Raw genomic sequence first — 13,324 nt, forward strand, 5'->3', positions numbered from 1 at the left:
GGTGCCTGTAGTTCCAGCTACTTGGAAGGCTGAGGCGGGAGAATCATTTGAACCCAGGAGGTAGAGACTGCAGTGAGCCAAGGTCATGCCACTGCGCTCCAGCCTGAGTGACAGAGGGAGACTCCATCTGAAAAAAAAAATAAAATAAAATGTTTAGAATAAAAAGTCCAGTCAATTCTGAGGTTTAATATTCTAAGATAGTGTTTACCAAAATGTTTTCCACAAGAAGTTAATGAATTTTACACACAAAATTTTTCATAGCAAAAAAAAAAATGTTTTAAGTTCGGAAGAGCTGATTGAAACAATATTAAAAGAGTTTCTTTACTAAACAATTGATCAGAAACCGTTCCATGAAAATTATTGCAGTAAATCTTAAAAGAGCAATAGAATTTACAGAGTTTACTTAACTACAGAAAATTTTTCTTCAGTAGAGCGGTCCCCAAAACACATCTTGAGAAATATTTAAGAATGAATGGGGCCGGGTGCAGTGGCTCACGCCTATAATCCCAGCACTTTGGGAGGCCGAGGCGGGTGGATCACAAGGTCAAGAGATCGAGACCATCCTGGTCAACATGGTGAAACCCCGTCTCTACTAAAAATACAAAAATTAGCTGGGCATGGTGGTGCGTGCCTGTAATCCCAGCTACTCAGGAGGCTGAGGCAGGAGAATTGCTTGAACTCAGGAAGCGGAGGTTGCGGTGAGCAGAGATTGTGCCACTGCACTCCAGCCTGGCGCCTGGCAACAGAGCGAGACTCTTTCTCAAAAAAAAGAAAGAAAAGAAAAGAAAGAAAGAAAGAAAACACATGGGGCAACCAAACTTCCACTGACACTCAGAACTCACCAGGCCACTTCATTTGGGCTTACCTATTAGAATCCCTCTTTTGTAGTTGTTAATCTGTTATGTCTGTTGGGCATAAAGGTACATGACATGCACTGGGGAAAAAAATCAATATATCATAGGTACTTTAATGGTAGCAAGCCCGTTTTATATGTCTTTTTAATCTCTATTCTCAATACATCTTGACAATCAGTTCTGCATCTAAAGAGATCATTGGGAATGTGAGGGGAAAGGGGCCATGCCATATGAGGAAGACTTATAGGAGCCCTGGCATGCACAGCTTTTTCCAAATACCTAAGCCTCACCCACCTACCAAAAACCAGGCTGCAATGAATAAATAGAAACATGACATAATTAGGTTCAGTATAAAAAAGAATTCGTAGCCCTACAACTGTCCAAAAATTGAATAGAAGTTGTAAGTTTTCAATGACTACATTTTGATAACGATGTTGAGTAGATTCCTACTTTTTAGAATCACACTGATATTCTGTGTCTAGAAGTAAAAGTATCCATGTCCCTAATAAGTACATTACCAAACACATGTTGTCTGCTTCACCAATGAAAGAGAAGCAGGTTTATTTAAAGAAGTACTGCATCTTAGTTATAAGTTATAAATAGAGCTGACTGACTTCTATATAGTATGGGCTCAACAAATGAGGCTGTTATTGAATTATTTGCTTTTTGGTACAAATTTTCCCACCACATCCATAACAAATTACTCTTAACTTTTCAAATTGCTTTTATCTGGCAGACTTCAAGATTCTTTTCAGCTTTAAGATTCTACAGGTAGAAAGATTTGTTTTCTTTTGGTTACATACCCAGTAATGAGATTGCTGGGTCAAATGGTAGTTCTGAGTTCTCTGAGAAATCTCCAAACTGCTTTCCACAGTGGCTGAGCAAATTTACACTCCCACCAACAGCGTATGTGTTCCATTTCCTCCACAGCCTCTCCAGCATCTGCTGTTTTTTGACTTTTTAATAATGGCCATTCTGACTTGTATGAGATGGCATCTCATTGTGATTTTGATTTGCAGTTCTCTGATGATTAGTGATGTGCTTCATTTTTTCATAAGTTTGTTGGCCACTTGTTTTCCTTCTTGTGAGAAATGTCTGTTCATGTCTTTCTGTCCATTTTTAATAAGGCTGTTTGTTTTTTGCTTGTTCAATTGTTTAAGTTTCTTATAGATTCTGGATATTGGACCTTTACTGGCTGCATAGTTTGTGAATATTTTCTCCCATTCAATAGGTTGTCTCTTCCATCTATTGATAATCTCCTTTGCTATGCAGAAGCTCTTTAATCAGGTCCCACTTGTCAACTTTTGTTTTTGTTGTAATTGCTTTTAAGAACCTAGTCATAAATTCTTTCCCAAGGCCAGTGTCCAGAATGATGTTTCCTAGGTTTTCTTCTAGGTCTTTTATAGTTTAAATGCTTACACTTAAATATTTAACCCATCTTGAGTTAATGTTCACTGTATTACTATTCACAATAGCAAAGACAGGGAATCAACCTAGGTGCTCATTGCCAGTGAATTGGATAAACAAAATGTGGTACTTGTACACCATGGAATACTATGCAGCTATAGAAAAGAACAAAACAATGTCCTTTGAAGCAAATGGATGCCACTGGAGACTATATCCAAAATGAATTAATGCAGAAACAGAAAACAAAATACCACATGTTTTCAATTATAGGTGGGTACTAAACAGGGAGGGGATACTCATGTACACGAAGATGGCAACAACAGAAACTAGGGACTACTAGAGTGGGAAGGGAGAAAGAAAGGGTTGAAAAACTATTGGGTGCTATGCTCAGTACATGGATAACAGGATCATTCATACCCCAAACATCAACAACACAAACCTGCATGTGTACCCCCAGATCTAAAAGAAGTTGGAAAAAATAAAAGTATCTAAAACTATTTTTAAAATAGGGCATAAATCCCATAAACCTGCATAGAAAAGATGTTACAATACACGCTTTCATCTGAAATTACTAATTACACCAATTACACCTTAGTTTGTATCTGTCAGTAATTGCTTATGACGCCTTGCTCAAATTATCCAAATTAACTTCAATATTGTAGAATGAAGTTAATAACATCCCAGTATACATCCTGTATTTCATAAATATAAGATATTCTGTAAGTATTTACACGATAAAATTACCCCCAAAAAAGATTCTATTGGTTCTTTCTCTCCTGGCTGTATTTCCAGGGATAACACTGACTCTGAGAAGTCTTGGACAAAGTTAATATTAACACATGAATCCCAGTTTTGTACTGCTACCTTGCCTCTTCTGTACAAATGCTCTTCCTGCTTTACATGTCTGTTCTCCAGTTCTGCCCCCTCTTCTAAGCCATTTCACATTCTCCTCTTTGCTTACAGCTCCTGTCTCTTTATTCTTCCTTCTCCAGTGTCCATTTTGAATGACAGCTTTAACACAGAATCAGGAATTAAAATGGAAAAACTACCAAGAAAGAGTGAAAGGAATTAAAAGCCTCCACATTGCCTATTATCTCATCTTAAGTCAAATATTTACTGATGTGAAGAAATGCAATGTATCATCAATGCAAGGATCCAGTTGTTTACAAAATCAGTATCATTACTTTAGTTACCCTCAAATCATGCAAAGCTCAAAATATAATTCAAGTAGGAAGAAATTGCTTAATTTTTTACTATTTATTGACTCATTACATTCCAGACTCTGTTATAAGCACTTTACATGTATAAATACAGAAGTACTTAAAATCAAGATGTTTTCAAACTAACATTTTCCTATAATTATTGATGTATAATTTATCACCTTAATTGATGTCTGATATCTTATAAGCTTATTCATGTTTTGTGTAAAACATATGAAAAGAGGTGTGAATTTTGCAACTAAATTAAAATAACTCATTATTAAATATCAAAATCAGATTCACGATATATACATATGACAGGAAAGAAGGTGTGCCTCAAATTACCATTTTGCATTTCACATATATTAAAAATCGACTGAAATATACTAAACTGATGTCAAGTTAATAAATGTATTGGCTAACTAGTCTTATCAGCAGATATTATGGACCAAAAGCAATGTGTTAAAGGAAAGCATAAAAGAGATATTTCTAAAAGATCTTCATGTTCTAAAATGAGATGCTGGGAGCACAGCCATGCTCCTTTTCTCAATTCAGATAATTGACTCAAGTAAATTGTAACAAGAGTATAAGAGTAAATACTCAAATAATAAGTTCATATATTTCTCAGACATCTACTGCCAGCACTATGATAATCACAGAACAGTTTTACAAAAGCTAGAAAATTCTGTGAAGTCTATGTTTTCACAAAAGTAAATGTCTAGCAGCAAATCCAATTTAAAAGAAATGTGTATCCATTCACAAAATTGCTTACCTCTTTTGCTATTTTACTAAACTTGTCCTTTTTTAATTTATATTTGTTAATCTTTTTCTATAAGTTATTGGAATACAGGCGGTATTTGGTTATATGAGTAAGTTCTTTAGTGGTGATTTGTGAGATTTTGGTGCACCCATCACCCACACAGTATATACTGTACCACATTTGTAGTCTTTTATCCCTCATGCCTCTCCCACTTTTTCCCCCAAGTCCCTAAAGTCCACTGTATCATTCTTATTTAGGATTATTCTTTTTAACATACTTTCTAAAATTAACACTTTAAATAAATTTTTTATCTTTCACTTTTGACCAAGATGAAGCAAGAAGAAGTGGACTTACCCTCCTGCCTGTAACAATCAAAATAAAAAGACAAATTTTATAAAACAATGGTTTTATAAAACAATGTCCTGATTAACACTGGACCTCAGGTAGAGATGGAAAACAAAGGAGGTGAGCACTATGATTGCCTCAGCTTACTGCCTTGAGGGAGTTTCTAAGCAGTGGCAGAAAAAAACAAAAAGGAGAAAACTAGGCAGAGCCTGGCAGACTACTTGAGTTGAGGAGACAGAGTTGATAGTCCACAAAGAACAGAGTTCTAGAGAGGAGGGAGTTGCACAGGAAGGAACTCCAGAGATCTCCAGGGGTGCTTTGAATCAGCATCTCACTAATCGGAACGCCTGCATAAAAAACCATATGGGGGCTAGAGATTAGAAGGAATATTATCCGGCTCTCACAGGCAAGAAATGATACCTACTTCCATTACCCAGACAAAAAAAAACTTATTTTCATAGGGCACTGAGTACTCAGAAAGGACTTGCATTACCAGTGGGGAATAATCAGTCCTAGATTAAATACTTTTATTTTCTTTCTTTTTTTTTTCTGGAGAAAAGATAGTCTTTTAATAAGTGCTGTTTAAACATGTGGACAACCATATGCAAAAGTAAATCTAGACACAGACTTTACAACTTTCACACAAACAAAAAAAACTCAAACTGGATTTAAAATATAAATGTAAAACACAGAAGCATAGCACCCATAGAACATAATATAGAAGAAAATGTAGATGACCTTGAGATTGGTGATGACATTTTAGTTGCAACACCAAAGGCATGATCCATTTAAAAAAAATTGATAACCTGGATCTCATTAAAATTTAAAATTTTTGCTCTGAAAAAGACACTGTCAAGATAAGCCACAGACTGGTAGAAAATATTTGCAAAAGACATATCTGACAAAGGACTCAAAATATACAAAGAATACTTTTCTTGTCCCACCTATTAAATCTCATAGGCAGAACTCTAAAGGATGAACTGATTCAAAGTAACTTAATTGCATTCCAGAACAAATCTCAAGAATACTTACAGGAGTACAAAAGTATCTGGTACCCAGAGAAGGTAAAATTTGCAATGTTTATCATTCAGTCAAAAATTTCTAGGCATGCAAAAACACAGAAAAAATATGACTCATGATGAGGGAAAAAAAATCAACCAATCAAAAAACTTACTGAGAACTGATGCATATGTTCCAGTTAGTATACAAAACCATTAAAACAGTTATTATGTTTAGAAAGTTAAACAGAGATGTAGAAGAGTTTTTCTTTTAAGACCCAATAGGAGTACAAAAATACCCAGCATCCACATCCAACAATGTACATTTTACAATGCCTGGCATCCAACCAAGAATTACTATGCATGGAAAGAAGCCGAAAACTGGGACCATAATATACACATAATGCAATTCATTGATATCAACCAATAACTAACAGAGATGTTGAGTTAGCACACAAGAACAATACTATTATAACTCTACATATATTCGAAAGTTAGAATGAGACATGAAAGACATAAAAAAGGCAAAAACCAAACTCCTAAAGATAAAACCTCCAATGTCTGAGATGAATAATACACCAGGATAGGATGAGCAGGAGGACAGATATTGCAAAGAAAATGATTAGGGAATATGAACAGATAGTAATAAAAAGCAATCCAAAATAAAACCAAGAAAAAATAAAATTGTTTCTTTAAAAGCTTAAGAGTTTCAAGGATCTTGGGAGATTTGAAAGCAGTCAGTTATATATAAAATGACATTTTACAAGGATAGAAATGATGGAAAAAGTAAAATGTTTTTTAAAAAATAATTTTTGGGGGGGAACAACTCAAGATGGTGCGGTGAGAACAACCCAAGATTGAAGCTCTCGGTGAACGCGTGGAGGGTGAGTCAGGGCTGCATTTCCAGATGGATCTTTGTTGCCCACAGAACGGGGAAATTCCCAGGTATAAAAGAGACGTGGGGCGCCAGGCAGAGGTTTTCGCTGGTGCAGCCAGCGGCCAGCGCTGCAGCACAGCGGCGCTCCACAGCGCTCTGCACAAAACGCACTGGTCCAGGTGCCCTGTTTAACTGGCAATGTGAGACTTGAGAGGGCAGATTGGCATATCCATCTGATTAAATGGGACTTGGACAGTGAGCCAGGCTAGGAGATTCCAGGGAAACGGCATTTGGGCCAGGGCAGTAGGACAAACAAAAGGGCAATTCCAAAAGCTCCGGATGGAGAGTTTCACTGCGGGAACAGCTGAACCCAGGAAAGTGCAGCTTGATGGGGGAGAAGCATTTGCCATTACTGAGGAAACCTGCCACTACTGAGGAACACTTCCATTGCTGACGCAGCCTGCCATTTCCAAGGCAACCCGCCACAAAACAGAGACTCCGACACAGGGCGCAGTGCGTGGCAGCAGGGCAGAGACCGCAGAAGCAGGGCAGAGCCTGCAGCAACAGGGCAGACTTCACATCCACAGGGCGGAGCCTCAGCAGGCAAATAGTGACTAGACTGCCTTCTAGCTGGGCAGGACAGCACAACGGACACATAAAGAAAACCCCAACCCCCTGAGACAAAGCATCTAAAAAAAAGGGGGGCTTTTTTAATGAGTTCTGCTGTAGCAGAATTAAAAGTAGCAGCCTAACAGCCCTGAATGAACAACAGAGCGCACAGATCAGCACTTGAGCTCCTATAAAGTACAGACTGTCTCCTCAAGCAGCTCCCTGACCCCTCTATATCCAAAAGACTGACATTTAACATGCATCACTCTGGGACAAAGATAGCAGAAAAAGAAACTGGTAGCATCCCTCACTGTTCCACAGCTGCTATAGGTGCACCCCAGACAAGCAGGGCCTGGAGTGGACCTCAGCAGTTGTACAGTGGAGGGGCTAGACTGGTAGAAGGAAAACCAAGTAACAGAAATACTTCATCATCAACAATCTGGGCGTCCACTCAGAGACCCAATCGAAAATTCAGCAACTACTCGGACGACAGGTGGATAAATCCACAAAGATGGGAAGAAACCAGCACAAAATTGAGTAAAACACCCGAAACCAGAACACAACGACTCCTACAAAGGACCAAAATTCAACAGAAAGGGAACAAAGCTGGACGGAGAATGACTGTGATGAAATGATGAAATTAGACTTCAGAAGGTGGATAATGAGAAACTTTTGTGAGGTAAAAGAACATGTTTTAAATCAATGCAAAGATTTTAAAAAAGATTCGAGGAAATGATAACAAGAATGGATAACTTAGAGAGGAATATGAATGAATTGAAGGAGCTGAAACACAATACGAGAACTTCACGAGGCATGCACAAGTTTCAACAGCCAAATTGACCAAGCAGAAGAAAGAATATCAGAAGTCGAAGATCAACTCAATGAAATAAAACGAGAAACCAAGATTAGAGAAAAAAGTGCAAAAAGGAATGAACAAAGTCTCCAAAAAATGTGGGACTATGTGAAGAGACCTAACCTACATTTGATAAGTATACCAGAATGTGATGAAGAGAATGAATTCAAGCTAGAAAATACTCTTCAGGATATTATCCAGGAAAATTTCCCCCACCTAGCAAGGAACGCCAACACTCAAATGCAGGAAATACAGAGAACACCACAGAGATATTCCACAAGAAGAGCAGCCCCAAGGCACATAATCATCAGATTCACCAGGGTTGAAATGAAGGAAAAAATATGAAGGGCAGCCAGAGAGAAAGGTCGGGTCACCCACAAAGGGAAGCCCATCAGACTCACAGCAGATCTCTTGGCAGAAACTCTACAAGCCAGAAGAGAGTGGGGGGCAATATTCAATATCTTTAAAGAAAAGAACTTTTAACCAAGAATTTCATATCCAGCCAAACTGAGCTTCAGAAGTGAAGGAAAAATAAAATTCTTTGCAAACAAGCAAGTACTCAGAGATTTTGTCACCACCAGGCCTGCTTTACAAGAGCTCCTGAAAGAGCCACTACACATAGAAAGGAACAACCAGTACCAGCCATTCCAAAATCACACTAAATGCTAAAGAGCATCAACATAATAAAGAATCTACATCAACTAACAGGCAAAACAGCCAGCTAGCATCAAAATGGCAGGATCAAATTCACATATAACAATATTAACCCTAAATGTAAATGGACTAAATGCACCAATCAAAAGACACACACTGGCAAATTGGATAAAAAAAACAAAACCCATCAGTGTCCTGTATCCAGGAAACCCATCTCACATGCAAGGATACACAAAGGCTCAAAATAAAGGGATGGAAGAAGATTTACCAAGCAAATGGAGAGCAAAAAAAAGCAGGAGTTGCAATTCTCGTCTCTGATAAAATAGACTTTAAAGCAACAAAGATCAAAAGAGACAAAGAAGGCCATTACATAATGGTAAAAGGATCGATACAACAAGAAGAGCTAACGATCCTAAACATATATGGACCCAATACAGAAGCACCCAGATACATAAGGAAAGTTCTTAATGACTTACAAAGAGACTTAGACTCCCACACAATAATAGTGGGAGACTTTAACACTCCACTGTCAATAATAGACAGATCAACCAGACAGAAAATTAACAAGGATATCCAGGGCTTGAACACAGACCTGGAGCAAGCAAACCTGATAGACATTTACAGAACTCTCCACCCCAAATCCACACAATATACATTCTTCTCAGCACCACATCACACCTACTCAGAAATTGACCACATAATTGGAAGTAAAGCACTGCTCAGCAAATGCAAAACAACTGAAATCATAACAAACAGTCTCTCAAACCATAGTGCAATCAAGTTAGAATTCAGAATTCAGAAACCGACCCAGAACCGCACAGCTTCATGGAAACTGAACAACTGGCTCCTGAATGTTGACTGGGTAAACAATGAAATGAAGGCAGAAATAAAAAAGTTCTTCAAAACCAATAAGAACGAAGACACAACATACCAGAATCTCTGGGACACATTTAAAGCAGTCTCTAGAGGAAAATACATATCAATAAGTGCCCATATGAGAAGAATGGAGAGATCCAAAATTGACACCCTATCGTCAAAATTGAAAGAGGTAGAGAAGCAAGATCAAAAAAACTCAAAACCCAGCAGAATTCGAAATATCTAAGATCAGAGCTGAACTGAAGGAGATACTGACATGAAAAACCCTTCAAGAAATCAATAAATCCAAGAGCTGATTTTTTGAAAAGATCAACAAAATAGACAGACCACTAGCCAGATTGATTAAAAATCAAAGAGAGAACAACCAAATAGATGCAATAAAAAATGATAAAGGGGAAATCACCACAGATTCCACAGTAAATTCAAACCATCATCAGAGAATATTACAAACAACTCTATGCACATAAACTAGTAAACCTGGAAGAAATGAAAAAATTCCTGGACTCCTGTGTCCTCCCAAGCCTAAACCAGGAGGAAGCTGAAACTATGAATAGACCAATAACAAGGTCAGAAGTCGAGGCAGCAATTAAGAGCCTACCACACAAAAAAAGCCCAGGTCTAGATGGGTTCCCAGCCGAATTCTACCAGACACAGAAAAAGGAGCTGGCACCATTCCTTCTGAAACTATTCCAAATAGCCCAAAAAGAGGGAATCCTTCCCAAATTATTTTATGAGACCAACATCATCCTGATACCAAAACCCGGCAGAGACCCAACAAGAAAAGAAAACTTCAGGCCAATATCCATGATGAACATAGATGCAAAAATCTTCAATAAAATATTGGCAAGCTGATTGCAACAGCAAATCAAAAAACTTATCCATCATGATCAAGTAGGATTCATCCCGGGGATGCAAGGCTGGTTCAATGTACGCAAGTCTATAAACGTAATTCACCACATAAACCGAACCACAACCAAAAACCACGATTATCTCAATTGATGCAGATAAGGCATTCAACAAAATTCAACAGCCCTTTATGCAAAAAGCCCTCAATAAACTCGGTATCGATTGAATGTTTCTCAAAGTAATAAAAGCTATTTATGACAAACCAACAGCCAATATCATACTGAATGGGCAAAAACTGGAAGCATTCCCTTAGAAATCCAGCACTAGACAAGGATGCCCTCTTTCACCACTCCTATTCAAAATAGTACTGAAGTTCAAGCCAGAGAAATCAGGCAAGAAAAAAAAATAAAGGGCATTCAAATAGGAAAGGTGGAAGCCAAATTGTCTCTATTTGCAGATGACATGATAGTATACCTAGAAGACCCCATTACCTAAGCCCAAAAACTCCTGAAACTGATAAGCAACTTCAGCAAAGTCTCAGGTTATAAAATTAATGTGCAAAAATCACAAGCATTCCTCTACACCAATAACAGACTTAAGGAAAGCCAAATCAAGAACGAACTGCCATTCACAATTGCTACAAAAAGAATAAAATACCTAGGAATACAACTCACAAGGAATGTAAGGGACCTCTTCAAGGAAAACTACAAACCACTGCTCAACGATATAAGAGCAGACACAAACCGATGGAGAAACATTCCATGTTCGTGGTTAGGAAGAATTAATATCGTGAAAATGGCTATATTGCCCAAAGTAATTTACAGAATCAACACTATCCCCATCAAGCTACCATTGACTTTCTTCACAGAACTGGAAAAAACCACCATGAACTTCATATGGAACCAAAAGAGCCTGCATAGCCAAATCAATTCTAAGCAAAAAGAACACAGCGGGGGGCATCACACTACCGGATTTCAAACTATACTACAAGGCTACAGTAATCAAAACAGCATGGTACTGGTACCAAAACAGAGATATAGACCAACGGAACAGAACAGAGGCATCGGAGGCCACACAGCATACCTACAACCATACAATCTTTGATAAACCTGACAAAAACAAGCAATGGGGAAAGGATTCCCTGTTTAATAAATGGTGTTGGGAAAACTGGCTAGCCATGTGCAGACAGCAGAAACTGGACCCCTTCCTGACACCTTACACTAAAATTAACTTCAGATGGACTAAAGACTTAAACATAAGACCTGGCACCATAAAAACCCTAGAAGAAAATCAAGGCAAAACCATTTAGGACATAGGAGTAGGCAAAAACTTCATGAACAAAACACCAAAAGCATTGGCGACAAAAGCCAAAATAGACAAATGGAACCTAATCAAACTCCACAGCTTCTTTCTTCAAATTTTATGAAAACTGTAAATGCACAGATCCATGAAGCACAATGAAACTAAATCACAATTTCTTGAACAAAGTGCAAGAATATTTATAGGAGTACAAAAGTATCCGTAAAGAAAACTACACCAAAGCACACTATAATCAAATTGCTCAAAACTAGTGATAAAGGAAATACCTTAAAGGTGGTTAGAGAAAAAAAATGCATTATGTCCAGAGAAATGCAGATAAGAAATACAGAAGATTGCTTATTTGAAAGAATGCAAGTGAGAAGACAGGAGAAACATGTCTAAATACTAAAAGCAGATAACTGTCAATCTAGCATTGCATACTTTATAAAAATGACTTTTGAAAATAAAGTTTAATAAAGACTTTTTCAAACATACAAAATCAGACCAAATGGATTTGATGACTAGCTGACCCCCATCATAAGAAATGTTAAAAGGATTCCTTCAGACAGAATGGAAATTATACCAGCTGCAAATATGGCTTTACAAAAAAAGGAATGAAGAGCACTGTAAATGATGGCTACATTGGTAAATAAATATTTGTAATTACCAAAAACTGTAAATACCCTCAATGCCCACTAATATATTAATAGTTACACTGTTGTATAACTAAAAACTATACAAGATAGCTTTCCTAAACAGTCATATAGATGTCATTTCTAAAGAATACTATAAATTTGGTATGGATTTTCTCTCAACTGAATAAATCATGGATTTACTCATTTGTTTAATTTTTTGAGTTTTAATATTTGTTTATATTGCTTTTATTTTATGTTAAGTATTTGTCTAATACACCCACTTATTTTATATAAACTCTTTTCATTATATTAGAAGTTTTAGGCTGGTCATGGTGGTTCACACCTGTAATCCTAGCACTTTGGGAGGCCAGTGTGAGAGAAATGCTTGAGACTAGGAGTTTGAGTTAAGCCTCAGCAACATAGCAAGACCCCATCGCTGCAAAAATAAAAATAAAAAAAGCCAGGCATGATGGTCTGCACTTGTAGTCCTAGCTATGTAGGAGGCCAAGGTGGGAAGACTGCTTGAGTCCAAGAGTTCGAGGTTGCAATGAGCCATGATCACGCCACTGCACTTCAGCCAGGATGACACGGTGAGACCTTGTCTCAGAAAGAAAAAGAAGAAAGGAAAGGAAAAGGAAAAGGATTACAAAGTCAGTGTGTAAAAGAGCATCAAGTTCAAAGTAAAAATCTCTCTCCCCTTAGCACTTCTAGTCTCCTTCCCCTGAGATAACCACCAGTGATTTCTAGTGTTAGTTATTCTGTAAGGGTTCTATTACTACTCTACATAAAATGCTTTTATCCCTGTTTCTTTATTTACAAAACTACATATATTTTCTTTTCTTAATAAGGTACTTATACTAGGTTCCACTCTTCATACTCACTCTAAATCACTATTTTTGTTTTTTATTTTACCATTTTTAGCTGTTTTATTGCCCACCAGAGATGTTCTTTATATCTCTGAATAATAAATTTGAGCTTTTTGTGACACTCCATGTAAGAATATATATAAACTCAATCTTGGCAAATACACAATGCTTATTATAGTTATTTATAAAACCTGCTTTAAAAACAGGTAAGAGTTATTTGGAAATAAAAACCTTCCTGACTAACAG

General features: G+C 37.3%; 1 long non-coding RNA gene across 2 annotated transcripts in view; it reads right to left on the minus strand.

Moving 5' to 3' along the window:
* Positions 1-13,324, minus strand: part of LOC128928537 (uncharacterized) — a 309,660-nt gene that overhangs the window by 222,747 nt on the left and 73,589 nt on the right. Inside the window, exon 2 of one of the 2 annotated variants that reach the window (XR_013522300.1) lies at positions 3,126-3,272. The exons of the other annotated variant lie outside the window; for it this stretch is intronic. This is a non-coding gene — a long non-coding RNA (uncharacterized LOC128928537). The remainder of the gene's footprint in view (positions 1-3,125; positions 3,273-13,324) is intronic. 2 annotated transcript variants of the gene reach the window in all.

This window comes from Callithrix jacchus, chromosome 9 (assembly GCF_049354715.1).
Source record: "Callithrix jacchus isolate 240 chromosome 9, calJac240_pri, whole genome shotgun sequence".
NCBI lineage: Eukaryota > Metazoa > Chordata > Mammalia > Primates > Cebidae > Callithrix > Callithrix jacchus.